This window comes from Falco rusticolus, chromosome 11 (assembly GCF_015220075.1).
Source record: "Falco rusticolus isolate bFalRus1 chromosome 11, bFalRus1.pri, whole genome shotgun sequence".
NCBI lineage: Eukaryota > Metazoa > Chordata > Aves > Falconiformes > Falconidae > Falco > Falco rusticolus.
This window is the reverse complement of record NC_051197.1, coordinates 16,741,548-16,756,909: the sequence shown is the minus strand read 5'-3', so window position 1 is coordinate 16,756,909 and position 15,362 is coordinate 16,741,548.

The following is a 15,362-nucleotide window of genomic DNA, read 5'->3' as shown; positions in this document are numbered from 1 at the left end:
GGAGGGGAAGGCAGCACTTCAATATCAAATCTAACCCATTAAAAACAAAATGATGCAGAAATTTACCTCCTCTGAGCCCACCTGTCAGTGTTTGCAGTTTTACTATCATATTTTCCAACATCTTCTCAGTGTTTTTCTCTCCTCTGTTGCTGTACACAGAGGCAGAGGAAACTTGCCTGTGCAGAGGAAAAAGTGAACCAGGCTTTCTCAGATGTTCTAATAAACAGGCTGAAAAAGCTTTACACATTGATCCCACACCATTTTAGTCATCAGAGGTCTTATTTACAACTGTAGCTTGCTTAAAAAAAAAAAAAAAAAAAAAAAAAAAAAAAGCAAAACCACTGTAGACCTTCTGTAAGTACAGATTACCTGGCTGCCTGAAGCAAAAAAAATCTCTAAAGAAAATTGTAAATTCAAAAGAATAGTGTTTGTTTTCTTTTAAAATATGAATATTGTCTTTAGAAGAAGATAGTACCATTTAAAAACACTAGATGAGTGTAGCAGCCCTAGCACCCTCTGTGTGTCCCCTGGCTTTGTTCCATGATGCTTATAAATATTTGAACCCTTTGGTGCATTAATCCTTTACAGCAAAGCTGTTAGCCTAGAAGGACTGCAGCCATGTGAAACCCCATGGGACAGTCTGATGGTTCACAGGCAGGGATTTTAGGGGCTGATTTTATTTTTTTGTTTGTTTGTTTTCAAATGTGAGTGAGAGGGGTACACAGAAGGCAGGGGTGCAGTGGTGCCTGCAGGCCCTCGCAGGGCTCTCCTGCTGCCACACGTGGGATCTCTTTGCATAGAATTTCTTGTTTAATTCCCCACTTTTAAGGCAAAAATTAAAACAGCTTCATTGGAAAGGACTGAGGAGATGGGTTCCAATAGCCACAACAACGGCATAGCAGGGACGGCTAAGCGGTGACCTGGGCAGTGCTATGAGTGCTCTAAATTATTCATGCTATTAACAAATTGTAGGAATCGCCACCCTGAAGTGCGCTGGGGTCCAGCCAAAACCTTCTCGTGTCCAGTGAGTTGCTGGCAGGTTCCCTGCTCTGTGATGGCAGGAACACATGTGGTACAGCACCATCCTGGTGTGGGGCAGGGACACTAGTCATCTGCCTCGGCTGCAGCAGGTTGCCCCAGAACTCCCTGGTCAGGAGGGTGGCATGGGTGGCTTTTGGAACAGTTTTGTTCCAGTTGGAAGAAAGAAAAAAGGTCAGAAGCCAAATGGAAATGGAAATGTAGCATCTCACACACATACACACAAAAAAAAAAAAAGGCGGCACAGAAGAAAGGTAAGAAGGTGATTACAACATGTTTATAATCAGCTGTCACGCTGAAAAGACCCAGCATGAGGCTCTGAGTTCCTTCTGAGTAAGGAGCAGCAGAACTATATGCAAGTGTTTCATTTCATTGGGAAAATCAGTATCTAATCTGTGTGGGAAATGGTAAACTTTGTTTCCACAAAGTTCTGCTTTTTTAAATTTGTTTGTTTGCCATCATACACATTGTGTTAGTTAAAGTAAAGTATTTGAGTCAAAGAAAACATGACGCAGAAGATTCAGGGTGCCATTTGATAAACAATGGGCTGCGAGTTGTCAAAAAGAAAAAAAAAAAAAAGGCAAGTCTGGCACATGCTGAATCCATTCCTTTTTCTGCAGGAAGAAAAATAACAATTTATTTCCCATACAGCCGAACTCTTTCACAATCTGCATTGCTCAAAGCTCGAGTAATGGGCAGCAGCAGCAGCGATGTTTGTCTGTCGGGACGCTCTTTGCAAGCAAAGGTAAGTCAAGTGGTATGCTGCCAAGCTCTCGATGACCTTGTGGCTGATACAGTGGGTTAGAAGCAATGTTGTCTGCGTCTTGATACAGGGTTAATTAGTTTCCCCTGCGAAATAGCGGTGGGCAGCATCTGAAACACTCTGAATATTCTTCCGTTTGGGCCAGGTCTACTCACGGTGCTGGTTTGGCCGAAGGTTGCTTACGCCTCAGATGCCTAAAATGAGTTGTTGTACAGCATTACCGATTACTGACTCAAGATGGTGATACAAACAGTGCAAAGTTTGGATCTCATCTTTCTGGCTCGTTGTGGCTGACAAGTTAATCTTAAAATAGCAATTAGCTAATGGGGAAAATCCCACAGATCTAGACAAGTGGATTATAAAAATAGCCACCATCACTGGTCAGAGTCCCAAAGTAATTTTTGAACTATGCTGTGGCTAAGGGCCGTGGGCACGTACCTGTTATCAAAAAAAGGAGCAAAAGGCTGGCAAGAATGCCCCTTTAGTCTGCCTGGCATCAGTAAATACCTGCAGGTCAGCAGAAGATGTATTTATAGTTGTAACCACATGAAGCGAGAAAACCTTGCACTTGCCCTGTATTTTTCCATGAAAGAGGTGAAGTAATTCAGGGTTTGTGAATAGATCACTGTTTCTGGACCTTCTTTTTTGACCCTGATTCCCTTTATATAACAGTCTTCTGTTCCTCCTGTGGATATGGGTTTTTTGCTGGGAAAGTTATTTTTGGAATGATGGTTTATAATTGATGTTAAAGCATGCAATAAGGCTTTTATATATATTCTGTGTGCTCACACTTGTTTTATGTAATTGCCACCAAAATTCAGCCCACTCGCTTTCAGTTTCCTATCTATATTTACATCTGCTTTTGGTTTGTTCCCGTCATTAAGTTTTCCAAACTCATTGTTGGACATCAAGGATTCAATTCAAACTCCAGAGCTGCAGTAATATTTATTCTTTTCGTGCTGAAGTAAGTTAATTGTCACATTATGTCATCTACTTAGGCTTTTTTTCTGAGGGGGAAAGCAAGTGAGCTGTTTTAACATATTTATATGCACTCAGAAAGACAAGGTAATGAATGAATGTATGTTTAGGACCTACTCTGCTTCCCCATGAACCCAAGAGGTAAGGGGTAGAGCAGGGTAAGAGAATTCTTTCTACTTAGTTTGTGGAAGCCTAAATCTGGCTTGCTTACAAGTAAAGACCAGCAATCCCAGTCTTAAAATACTTAGGTACCCAAACAGCTGAAATTTTACCAGATAGTGACTTCATAGCATGAGGCCACATTGTTACTATATAAGAGTGTTCTGGCTATCTGCATTTTCAAAACACAGGAATGAAAATACATTCTGGCAGAAGGATGGATAGTGAAGACTTTCTGGGGGGTGTTGTTGAAAAGAGCCAAGTTTTCTTTGCATTATTTCTCTATTTCTTGGGAAAAAAACTAATAAACAAAGCTAATTTTGCTGAGGGAACAGATACAAGGTCTTCTTGCAAAGGTTCTTCTTTTCTACTGTAAACCATACTCAGACTGGGATGTTTGCCAGTATTATTATGCTCCTAAAATCTTGTTTAGGCATACAGTCAGGTTGACCTTGCCTTTTGGAAGTACCGAGCGTGTAGGTTTTCCAAATTCAATATGGGCTTCAGAGGCCTGAAAAATCTTTAAAGATTCTCAACTTCTGCTTGAATGCCTTCAGGCCTGAGCCTGGAAATGAAATGCATGGAAGGCTCCACCTTGCTCTTAGTCAAAAGAGCCTCTTTTGAACAAAACCAGGTTTGGTAACCCACATTTGAAAAAGCCCTGGAAGCTTATGGTGTCGGTGACTCACCCCGGGGGTGAGTAGTGCTAGGATTTGTATTGGTTTTCTTTAAGGGATATTTTTACTCTTGTTTTGTTTCTCAGTTGAAGAGCTTTTTTGTGAATGAGATAATCTGTTATTTTCAAAACTACAACTAGGTACTTTTTAGACTGTTGATTTGATGTGATTTTTGGTACCCATTATGTCTTTCCTGTAACTCGTTCCCAGATCTGAGCAGATACTCTCCAACACATGGTAAAGTAATTTTGTCTCCAAAGTGTATATAGATCACTACAGACTGTATCCCAGAGCAGGTGTCCATGGATGGGGTTGACCATTTTCCATCTGTTTGTTTTATTCCCTGGTTTATTTGTCACTATTAAATGATTACTGCAGTGACAGAACTCCCCAAGTATGCATTACTGAATTTCTATTTCAGCCGGGAAGCAAGATGATAGCCCTTTGGCATGCACACAGCCAAGGGAAGACAAATATGAACAAAGTGAGGCTTTCAGTTCCCATATCTTTGCAAGGCTGTTTTTTTAAAATAACCTTGTAAGGCTTAGTAATGAGCCTCTGCCAATGCAAGCTGAGCTGCAAAGCTGTCGAGGTCAGAGGCAAAACTAAGGGGAAAGCGGGGCCGGAGAGGGGCAGCCAGGAGAGCTCTGCAGGCGATGCTGCGCCCAGGAGCTGGGCAGGGGCATGGATGCAGGCTGCGCGCTGGCATAGGAGCTGCTCCTGTGCTTCTGAGGTCCTGTCCTGCTGATGTACCATGCTGCAAGGAGCAGCTAGCTCCGTGCTGTGCTGGGGAAAGGCAGGGATCGTGAACTGCAGTCAAAGTCTGAGTGAAGGCAGGGAGCACAAGCTCAGAAGACCAGTTAAATTCAGCTCAAGATGTTTATTAAGCTAGACTGATCAGGTGAAATTGTATTACCAAGCACTACTTCTTTCTTGCTTACTGGTACTTAGTTAATAGCATAGGCTTAACTTAAAAAGTCTGGGTTTATTCCATTGCTCTGTTCCATCTAACTATAAATATTGCACAGTCTTAAATAAGTCCCATCAGAAACCGAAGTGCTGCTATAAAGACATGGCATTATTAGGGGCCCATCCTGATCCCTTGTCCCTAAAAGCATCTGCTACTCCCAGACTGTAGGTAAGGAAGAAGCAAGTTACCAAAACATGTATCAGATTTAAAGAGCAAGCTTTCAATTAACAGTTTGACACATCGCTGAAATGAAGAGGCTACAGGTTACAACAAGCCAAGGCAGGCTGCTGGCATGGCTGGCAAAGCGCTCCAGAAGCCATGGGTCAGCACAGTGCCGGGGCTGGCAGATCAGAGCGTGGGTGCTGGAACCGGGCTGCTTTTATTTTTAGGGCCCTGGGTCAGCGCAGCCTGGCACGGCACGGGCTGGGGGTTCCCATGGGCAGCTGCAGGCTGCCGGTGGCAGAGCGGGATGCTCTGTGCGGGCTGGGCTGCTCCTGCGGGCAGGGGCTGCAGCTCATTCCCGGTCGGAGCAAAGCAGCCAAGAGGAGTGTGAATTCTCCTGCATCCCAGTGCGTCTCTGATATTCAGGGTGATGGTGATGGTGTTGCAGGGTGGTGGGAACTGTTGGCCTCAGACACCCACCTACAACTCCCTGGTGTATTTTTGCTTGCAAAGGTGTATTTTTAAGAAATTTTTTTTTTTTCCAAAATGGCAGCATAAAGGTTGATCTCTGTGCAGCCACCTTCTGTGTGACCTCCTTTCATGCTCCGATGAGTGTGAAAGCCGACGGGGGTCCCCCAAAGTGGATGCATATGGCAGAAGGAGGGTCTGGACCTGGGGGCTGGCGTCGGGAGCAGCCGTCTCAGGCTGGCGGCCAGCACGCACCTCTGCCAGGAGAGTGGGGAGATGAAGGAGCTGTGTGCCCTGGCATGCCGCAAGGTAGCAATGAATGTCACTGAAGGAAAATTCACTGGGAAAGGTGTTTGCACAAAACACCTAGAAGCCTTTCAGGCATTTTTTGAGGTGGGGACAGGAAGGTATTGGGGAAAAAACTGTGGGTTGGAAATGTATTTCCAACTATTTTTAAAGCAAACAAATTCCTTTTGAAGTTGTGGGCTTGTTGCATAAATTGTGCATTTGACAGAGTAAGTGGTGGGATGTTATGGTAATTACTAATGTCCCTTGAATATTTGGTTAACCACTATATATAATCCCACATGTAGTAGCCTTTCCAGGGAGAATTTAGATGTACCCTTTGGGCAGGATTAACTGTTACTCTCTTGTTTCAGCAACTTTTCAATTATTTAATTCCAGCACAAGGAGTTTTCCATTTTGGGAGGGGGGGAAAAAAGTGTCCTTTTGACATCTGACTTTTTAAAAACAAGTCCCATCCTGTACCTGCATGTGCTGAGCTGTGGGGTGACTGCCTGGGCACCGGGTGGGAGGGGTGGGAAAGCTGTCCTGGGTAAAGACCCTGGCTCTGTTGCAGAAATGGATTTGACTTTGCTCCTCCCTAGACCCAGACACACAGAAAATGCATTAGTGCAATGCTGAACTCTGCGTTTCAGGTCAGATTGTCGCAGAGATATTAACGCTTGAGAAGGTACCCATCCCCTACACGCTTCTCCTACTGACATCCAGAACATACCCACCCTTTCCCTGCAGTCTTTCTTCCACCTGTTACTTTTTCCTCACCTTCTTCTTGGTTCTTCCTAGGAAAGTCTCCCTGGGTTCAGCACCTGGCTGTGTAGGCTCGAGGCGGAAAGGTGATCGGCTCTCCCTAAGCTCAGGTTTTCTATGCGGGGGTTGACACATCCTCGGGCTATCACCCTTGCTTTGCAAGTTTAAATTATTGATTTAAGGTACAAGTATATGCGCTAAATCACATTGTTGTTCGATGTATTAACACACAGACAGACCTATGCTTCTGGTCTGGGTCAGATTGCCTAGACTAAGTATCTAAATGGTATCAGTACCTCTCTGCTTAGCTTTACAGCATGCTTTTAGAAATTTTATTTGCATCCGGTTGTCGTCCATTTTCAGCTTATTTGTTGCCTGGTTGGGATGTGCTTGTCTTGTTCTTCATTACTGAGGCAATGGATGTCTTACAGTACTCTAGCCAGAGATACCCGATGGTGTGGCTTGCGTGGACACTGAGCACTCTTCCCGCACTGACTCGCTCACCTTCCTTCCCCTGGTACTTCTTCCTGCATTTTTTATCTTCATGACAGTTTGTACCATAAATGCACTCGGGTATTACCGGCACAGCCCCCCACTACTGCTCCGATACCAGAGGAGGAAACAGGCTCTGTAACTGCTGTCTTTGATACGCTGTTTTTCAAGACATTAACTGAAAATAAAATAACACATTACAGCCACTTAACAACAGAAATCCTTACAAGCAAGTTAAAATAAGATCTTAGCTCACTGGAGTACAATTTGAAGCTTAGGAAAATGTCAGCCGTAAGCCTTTGCACTCTTTTGTATAAAATAAGTCTGGGTCCAGTTTCCAAAAATGTCTTTAAATACAAGTGAAAGACATGTTTCACTAAGGATAGGACTTTTTATAACCTGCTGAGGTTACAAGAGCAAATTTTAACAAGCTTTCAAATGTAGAAACTGTGACAATAGCTCTGGTGCCTTTTTGGATGTACAAACAGTGTAGCAGAATGGCATTTCAATATTCAGATATCTGCAATAGAAATCCAGTAGCCCAAACATTTTAAAATGTGTCTAATTTCTTGTTTCATTTTGCATCTTCACATGCTCACTTGAAGGCTTCCAGCTTTGGCTTTTTAAGTTGGTCTGGGACTCAGTCAGCTGAAATGATACATATGCTCTGCTAATCACACTCTGTGGAATGAACTGGGCATAGGCATAGTGTTGTTCCTAATCAGTGTGAGTAAACATTTATCAAATACTACAAAAAAATATTGCCAAATCCGTTCATTTTCATACTACTTGGAAATAGCAATGGCCTTCTCTTTGGTAAATTGGCAGTGCCCAGAAATTTGCTAGGTGAAATTTTAATTTTAAGGGAAGTTCTCTTACTGGAGATGGCACAAGTATCCTGGCCAGAAAGCTTAATAATCCAAATTTAAGCAAGACCCAGAGCTGAGTGTTTCTGACAGAAGTGGGGATGGAGCGCAAGGGGCCAGAGACACAGACAGCAGTTTTGGGGTCTGGGCACCGGCTCTGGATGGGCATTGTGGTGGCCACCACCCCAGCAGGGCAGCTGGGGAGTGTTTTGTCTTCCTCCGCCTTTCTGTGCATGCAGGAACCTGCCCCGTTCCCCTGGCCAGCTCCTCCGCAGCCCTGCCTCCATGCACCCAGGAGAAGGGTTAAGTTATATCACAATGTGACATAACTTCTTGAGAACAAATGCAAGTAACCAGGCATTACTTTGTTTGCATTGTGAGCAGGCTGGCAAAAGTGAGTTTGAGGAGGGATTTAAAAGACAAGATGTGGTAAGCTGAGCAGAATTAGCAAAACATTTTCTTATGGAGAGATGGTGCAGCAGAGAGGAGAAAACATCAGTCTGGGTGAGCCTGGAAGCAGCACCAGGGATGTGTGTGTAAAAGGTGGTATTAGAATCTGATGAAACCAGGGCTGGATTTTCAGAGGAGGAGTAAGGAGTACATCTGCAGATGGTAAAAATTTTTATACTGAGGCCAGAGGGACCTAGTGGGTGGCTCCCGCTGGCTCTGGGCTTGCTCTGAGAAGCCAAACCTGATGAAGGAGCATGAGGAGCTATGGTTTTGAGGGATCCCAGAGCTGTGCAACTTCAAAAGGAGCATTATAAGCCAGCGGGGTGGGGTGGCTGAGTGCCAAGGTGGCAAAAGGGACACCATGCTGCAGTCATGACCAGGTCAGCCTGGACTTCTCAGTAGAGTTGTAGAGACAGAAATACCGGAGCCTAGACACGTTTTGGGAGGACAAAAGGAGTAAGGAAGTGGAGGAGTCGAAAGTTATCTGACTCTGAGTGCTTGAGTGGAAGGAGAGATGGTGATGTGCTGATGTGAATGGGGTGGGAGGAAGGGCATTAGGAGGAGCATGAGGATTCTGTCCATTGTATGAGTGCTCTGCACAGCTCGGCGTTGCCTACCTGCTCTCACTCCTGTCCTCTCACTGGGAAACCCTCCGGGACACGGGCATCTCCATGCCAACTGGCACCGAGTGGTGGCCTTGCTGGCACTGGCCAGGGAGGGACGAGGCTGTTAGGGTTGTGGGCAGCTGGCTGTCCCAGGGATGGCGGCTGCTGTGGCCAGACCTTGGTGTGAGGGGCAGGGGACAGCTGCTTTTTGCTACCTCTTGCATGAGCTTTGTGGACTTTGGTTTCTGTCTGTCAACGTATCGCCTTTCATCAGCTCCAAATCCACTCATAAATTTTAAATATATTATGGCTCTCACACAGAAGCAACCCCATGCCACTCTTTCTACATATTTCTAACTTATTTTCATAAAACTAACAAGTTTACAGTGAGTGCTGGTGTTCAGGCACATCTGTAAGCGAATTTGTCCCAATGCAGCTGTGAAAGTGCAACATCATTTAGAATAGACATCCACTCCGTTTAATAGGAGACAATCCCATGCACTCCCAGACACCGTGCTCCCGCTCACAGCTCTTTGTCAGAGTACAGCAGATGCTCAAAAGTTATGATCACTCAACAGAAAATAATGCAACAATTTCTAAGCAGCTCTTGATTCTGGGTTGGGTGAAGAAAGCTCATTTACATTTAAATACCCTTAAGCTCCTGAAAGAGTTTGAATTTTTCATTATGTTTGGAAAATAGTTGCTGCATCTTTTTTGTACCTCAAATGTTATTCTCTTATTTACATCTGGCCTCTGTCGTTTCACTACAAGGCTTCTCATTCTTGAGCTGATCCTTTGCATGTCACTGCTTCTTTCCTAACCTGACCTTCTGTTTCGTAAGTCTACATATTCTCATATTCAGCTGTGTCAGGCATTTCTGTAAACTCCTTCCCCAAGCTATGGTATGTGAAAAACACCACAGGTTTTCCCAGACCTTTCCAAGACCTTCATATCTCCATCACTTTTTCCTGTTTTCTACTGCTTGTTGTAGACTGCAGAGTAGCAGCTTATGGGTGGAGTGTTTGTCACGGTGGGTCATCTGTGATACCTTACTTAAAAATGATGTTTGGGTTTGCCAGGATGATTTTGTGTTAACAGGTTTTTATTATGAAAAGCATAGCTGACCTTTAAAAGTCCAAAGGCCATATTTATGAATGACTCAGCTTGCTCTCAGTGCAGCTGAAGATTACAGTACGCAAACAAAAGCCAAAGCATACTTCTCCCATGTAACTTTTTGAGAAAGCAGTATTTGCCTCTGGCATTTACCAAGGGAGCTTTCCCTTTGTGTGCAAGAGGAAAATGGGGCAGGCTGCAATAAAAGGCATTGTTGGTCCCAGCATGCAAAGAATGATGATCCAAGAACTGAAATAATAGGAAAGTGTCGGGAGGGAATTTAGTTCACAAACATGTCAGGATAGCTTCAGGCTTACTCAAGTTTTGATTCAAGCTTCTCATTCTTCTTAAATTCTTTCCAGGCCAAAATGGATTAAATAGTTGCTAATCTTCAATCATCTAGCGTTTCCCTGGGATCAGTGTTCGAGGATGGCCTTGCCGGGCTGCCATTTCAGCCTCTGGTTCCTTAATGACAGTAAATCCCAGGGAATCAGAGAGTATGTACTTTTGTGCTGTGATTAGGATCTGTCTCCTCAAATGCCATCGTTTAGGTCTCTGCAGAAGGGCCTTGCTTTCTGCCCTGCAGAGTATCTGTCACGATAGTCAGCAAGTATGACCAAGTATCACACCCAACATACATGTACCAGGTTATAAGCGATTGGTTTTATGGAGCTGGTTTCCAGACCAGAATATTGCCTGACAACTGTGACTACAAATCATTGCAAATAGGAGAAGAAAACTGGTCTTGCTGTGACATACCTAGACAGATACTGCCAGACCTGGACTTTAAAAAAAGAAAAGAAAAAAAAGTTTTAAAATTGTGTCTTTTTTCTTCTCTTGCTAGTCCTATTGGGATATTGTCCAACTGAACCGACAAACCCACAATAATAACAATTATAATAAGACATTCCCACATAGATATTACTTAATTTTTCCTAAAACTTTTTTTTTTAAATGAAGTCCTTGAAAAAGTTCAGAGCATGTCTTTTCTTTCCCCTCTTCCTCCTTATCCCTACTGAAAAGCCCTAGGAGCTAACGCCAGGCAAGAATTTGTGGTAGCAGCTAAATGTAAAACCTATGCAATTTACGTTCTGTGGCCCTATCAAATATAATTACAAACCATGTTCACAGCGCTGCAAATTACATGGCACTTCACCAGTGTGGGAGATGGCATGTTGCCTATTGTGATAGATGATCCCACACCTAAAACTGACTGGCAGCTTTTATAAAATAGCAAAGCATCCCTTTTGTGCCTGGCTGATGAAGGACAGATGGTCTTTTTCTCCTTCAAGGAGAATTCCCATCAGGCTTTACTTGCAATAGTTTATGTGCATATGAATTATTCGTATTAAAAGAGAATGAATATGGCATTTATTGGTGAATTATAACACATCAAAAGGAAGTGAAATTTTTAACTATTTCTTCCATCAATAGTATGAACTGTTCAGTATTTTTTAATGGAGATAATTGTCATTAACTCTAAGGCACCCTTGTGCTTCTCTGGCAGTGTAAAACCATTTATACGTGCCTTTAAAGCCTCTCTGCCCTTCCATAGCAGCACAGCACAGGCTGAGGATAAATGAGAATCAAAGTGCTATTAAAGGGACCAAAAAAAAGCATAACACAAGTTAATACTCTTTAATATCCGTAATACTCTTTTTAACCTTCCTCCTACTTAGAAGTTCACATGTAAATTGGAACATTACAGATGGCTCCAGGGGAATGACAAATTCCCTCTTACCCTTTCTTTGCTCCCTTGATGCATCCCATAGCTTATTTGTTCTTTGGTGAATATAGTTGAACCCTGTTCTGCTAATCTTGTGGCTTAATTAAGATAATCTAACCACTTTGTGCAAACACAAGGTGTTTTATACAGCATAATGTTTTGGGTATTGTGGTCTTGAGCTGTTGGGCTAAGTGGGATGGTATTTTACCTTTGTCTTTTTAGAGCTTTTTAGAGCCCTTGCTCTTGGATCCACAAGTACTTAATGGGTTTTCCCAATTTAATTCATAATAAAGTGATAATCATCATGATAAAATAAGAGGCCTGAGCTTTTAGTGGCTTTTTTCTTCAGTATGCTCTGTACAGCTTCACTAATTGCATTAGATTCAGACCTGAATTATTGAAGGCTTCTGAAAAAACACGTTTTGGTCAAGGACGGTTAGGAGGAGTTCCTGGAAACTGTTTGCACTGCTCAGGCTCAGCTGTCCATTAGTTACTTACGTTTATACAGCACCAAAGATGTGCCAGGAAAATTAAAGAGATTATAAGGTTCTATGAGAAATTTTTGCTATATTGTTTGTTCAATGGAAGTAAAATCTGCTCTTTCCTCTTAGAATCCAGAGCTGCCTCAGTTCACAAAGGATGGATGAGCACCACAATGACAAAATACATAAAAGACAGGGCCTCGTTTCCCAGAGAACCTGACAGGTCTGTGGATGTCAAAATGAAATTGCTCTCCGCTCCATTTTGAATGCTCTCGGTGGTGCACATGGCTAATGACGTGCCTGTCTAGAAAGCCAGTTACCTGCTTGTGCAGGCGAGTGTTCCAAGGGTGGTCTGCGTGTACAATCACACACACAGGTAGTTAGGGCTGTATCTCGGCCACAGCCCATGCTGCTTCTGACTTCTATAATTTCCCACATTTATAAATGCTGTTCCAAACGTGGTGGGCAATGCAGAGCCCAGGCGAGGGCTAGGGAGGGTGCGGGGAAGTTTGGTGCAAGTAAAAGAAACGGGCAGTTGATGAACAAGTGGGCAGGAGGGAAATAATTAATGGTAAATGCCCTGGGCAGGGGCGAGTAGGTTGCAAACTTCCATGGGAGGTGAAACACAGGAGATGGAATGGAAGAGGGAAGATGCTGCCTGGAAGGGTCTTGTCAAAATCCCTGTGCAGCACGGAGGCTGGTGGCTGTCACGGAGCATCTGTGGGGCTCTGGGAGGATTGCTCACTGGTGGAGTCAGGTGCAAGCAAGGATTTGGGTTTTTTTGTTAAAAAAATACCTCAGTGCTAGCAACAGCAGGAGGCCTGACTGTAATAAGCCTAATGAATGTGGCGCAAGGGATGTTTCAGGTAGAAGGAGAAATGTGGGATTTCTTGTGTGTGTAATTAGGACACTTGGCAGCTGGGTAAGCTTTAATTGCCATCCAAAGCTCCCGATCTTGCCAGAGAGTGAAGAGAGCTATTGATTTCCATCTGGGCTAACAATTTACTTCTTAGTGCTCATCAGCCTGATGTGTATCTTCATTCCCTGTCACTGCTGTGTGCAAGCTAAAGCTGCTTTCATCAGCAGATTTCAGGTGCGCGTTCGGTTGAATACGTGGCTAGAATTGCAAGGCGTTAATAGAAGAAACGGCCTCACTTACCACACTGTCAGTGCACAATGTGCTGTTAGTTTTGGAAAATCTCCACATCTCTAGGTCCTTATGTAAAGCATCTCTTCGCTGTAATGTCCAGTTGCCTCCAAAAATAAAATGGATGCAGGAGCCACCTTCTCTCTCTGTTCAACAGGAGCAAGGCAATGTTTATTTTACATGATCCATGTTTGTTTATAAATGTGGTGTTAGGGAGCAGAAGACTGTATCAAAGAAGTGTATTTTGCATTTCACTTTGAAGACACAGATGTTCATGGTCAACACAATCTCTTTCAGGGGCAGCTTCCCAATTTCATGGGCTAGAATGTCATGGTTTTGCCCTGTCTTTGACAGTTTCATTGTTCCAGGGGAACATGCTGGTGCAGGTCATGATCTCGAAAGAGGGAAACGATAAGAAAACACATATGTAGACACAAAGTGTAACAATTTAATTAAAAAAAATTTAAGAGGTATTTTGGGGGAAAAGGTTGAGAAGAGAGAAAAAGGAGGTAGAATTTGCAAATCTATCAGAAAAACCCAGACTTGCCGCAATTTGCATTATGCAAATAGCATCATTAGGCACAAACAGGTTTTTATACAACTAATCAATCCAACATTGTGTATGTAATGGAGATTGGTGTGCCTGTGCAGGGCAGACGTGTGTATGGTTTTCTGAAATGAAGAAAATAAAGGTTAGAATAATGAATTCCCTTCTGCTGAGGAATGGATTATTAGTCAAAAGGTAATATTCAGCAGATGCAACTTATTCATGTAGGAAATTCTATCATATAGTGCCCCAGGGGCATTGGACACTATACAGTAAAATTAGTCAATAGTCTGTGGTCAGTAGTAAAAATTGTTGGATGTTCCCAGTTCTAGCAAAATTATTTCTATACAAAATGGGAAGAAACATAAACGCATACAGGATTTTCCTTTTGCTCATATTTTGACCTGAAATGACTTTACTAGAATGACTCTGCACTGACAGCAATGATAGGGCAAAATCAGCCTCCAGATATCTATATATTGAGTAATTGTGGTAAAGTTAAGTGATGGCTTATAAATTAAAATGAAAGCAGTACTTGACTGATGTCTAAAAAGTGTCTAAAAGTCATATTGTCTAATAAGTTTTATATTTTAAAAGTAGCCTTTTCTGGCTTACCAGGAAAGAAATGCCTAACATGGATTAATATGGCCATTGACTAGTCATATCTCTGTTTTTGTTTGTCTTTGTGTAAGAAAGATTTAACTTGATGCAGTAGGAAAGAAAAATAATTCCAAATTCAAACAGGCCCTGTTGGAAACAGTGATTTATTTCCCGTTGACTTTAATAACTAATCCCATTAAAATAGCCTGTAGTGGAAAGCAAGCCTTATATGTGGACAAGATAATAGAGATAAAAAAGGCAAGTTTTATATTCATACTTGCCAAATTTAAAATAGGAAAATGATGCATTTTCTGTTGGTTGGTTAAATCTTCAATTCCATCTTGTGCTATTAGAGTATTTTTAAATCATGATGTCACCTGCTGCGTTACTTTTGTGTGTGTATATATATCTCCCTTTCTAATCAGGAGATGACAATATACACAGCAAAATTCATCTGGTACCTCAGACAGCTGTTAAAATACAGCGGTTACTGATATATCCCCTGTGTTATTCAGTGTTGGAGATTATAGTCTCATTTTATACGCAGAGCGGTTCTACTGTTTGTAACAAAATACTTCCCACATGACACTGTCTTGTCATCTTCACTGTTTCTGGAGAGATTTTGAGAAATGACTCATGGTGTGCTGTGCCCTACTTAGGATACTTCAGATGTTGCTTCTTCCGAGGTGCTTCCCCAAACCTTTGACTTTCAGGTCTTGAAAGAAGGGGACCTGTAAGTGAAAGTGCCTGAAACCATTAGTTATCTTTAAAAATATGTCTTTCTCTTGTGAAAAATAAATAAAAGAATGCTTTTCCCTCCTCCATTAAAAAAGTTGGTTTTAATTACTTGTAACTGAATGGAATAAATAAGTATATAGTTCCATTCCTGCCATTAACGTACCTGTTAAATTGAGCAGATATTACACTTTAGATCTATCTAGTCTCTAAAACTATGACCATAATCATTAAATAATTATATTTTATCTAGATGCACAATAAAATTTCTTCCAGCCCCACTTACTGTGCTCATTACTGTATGGTATTTCTCCTCTGATCCTGAATGGAATAA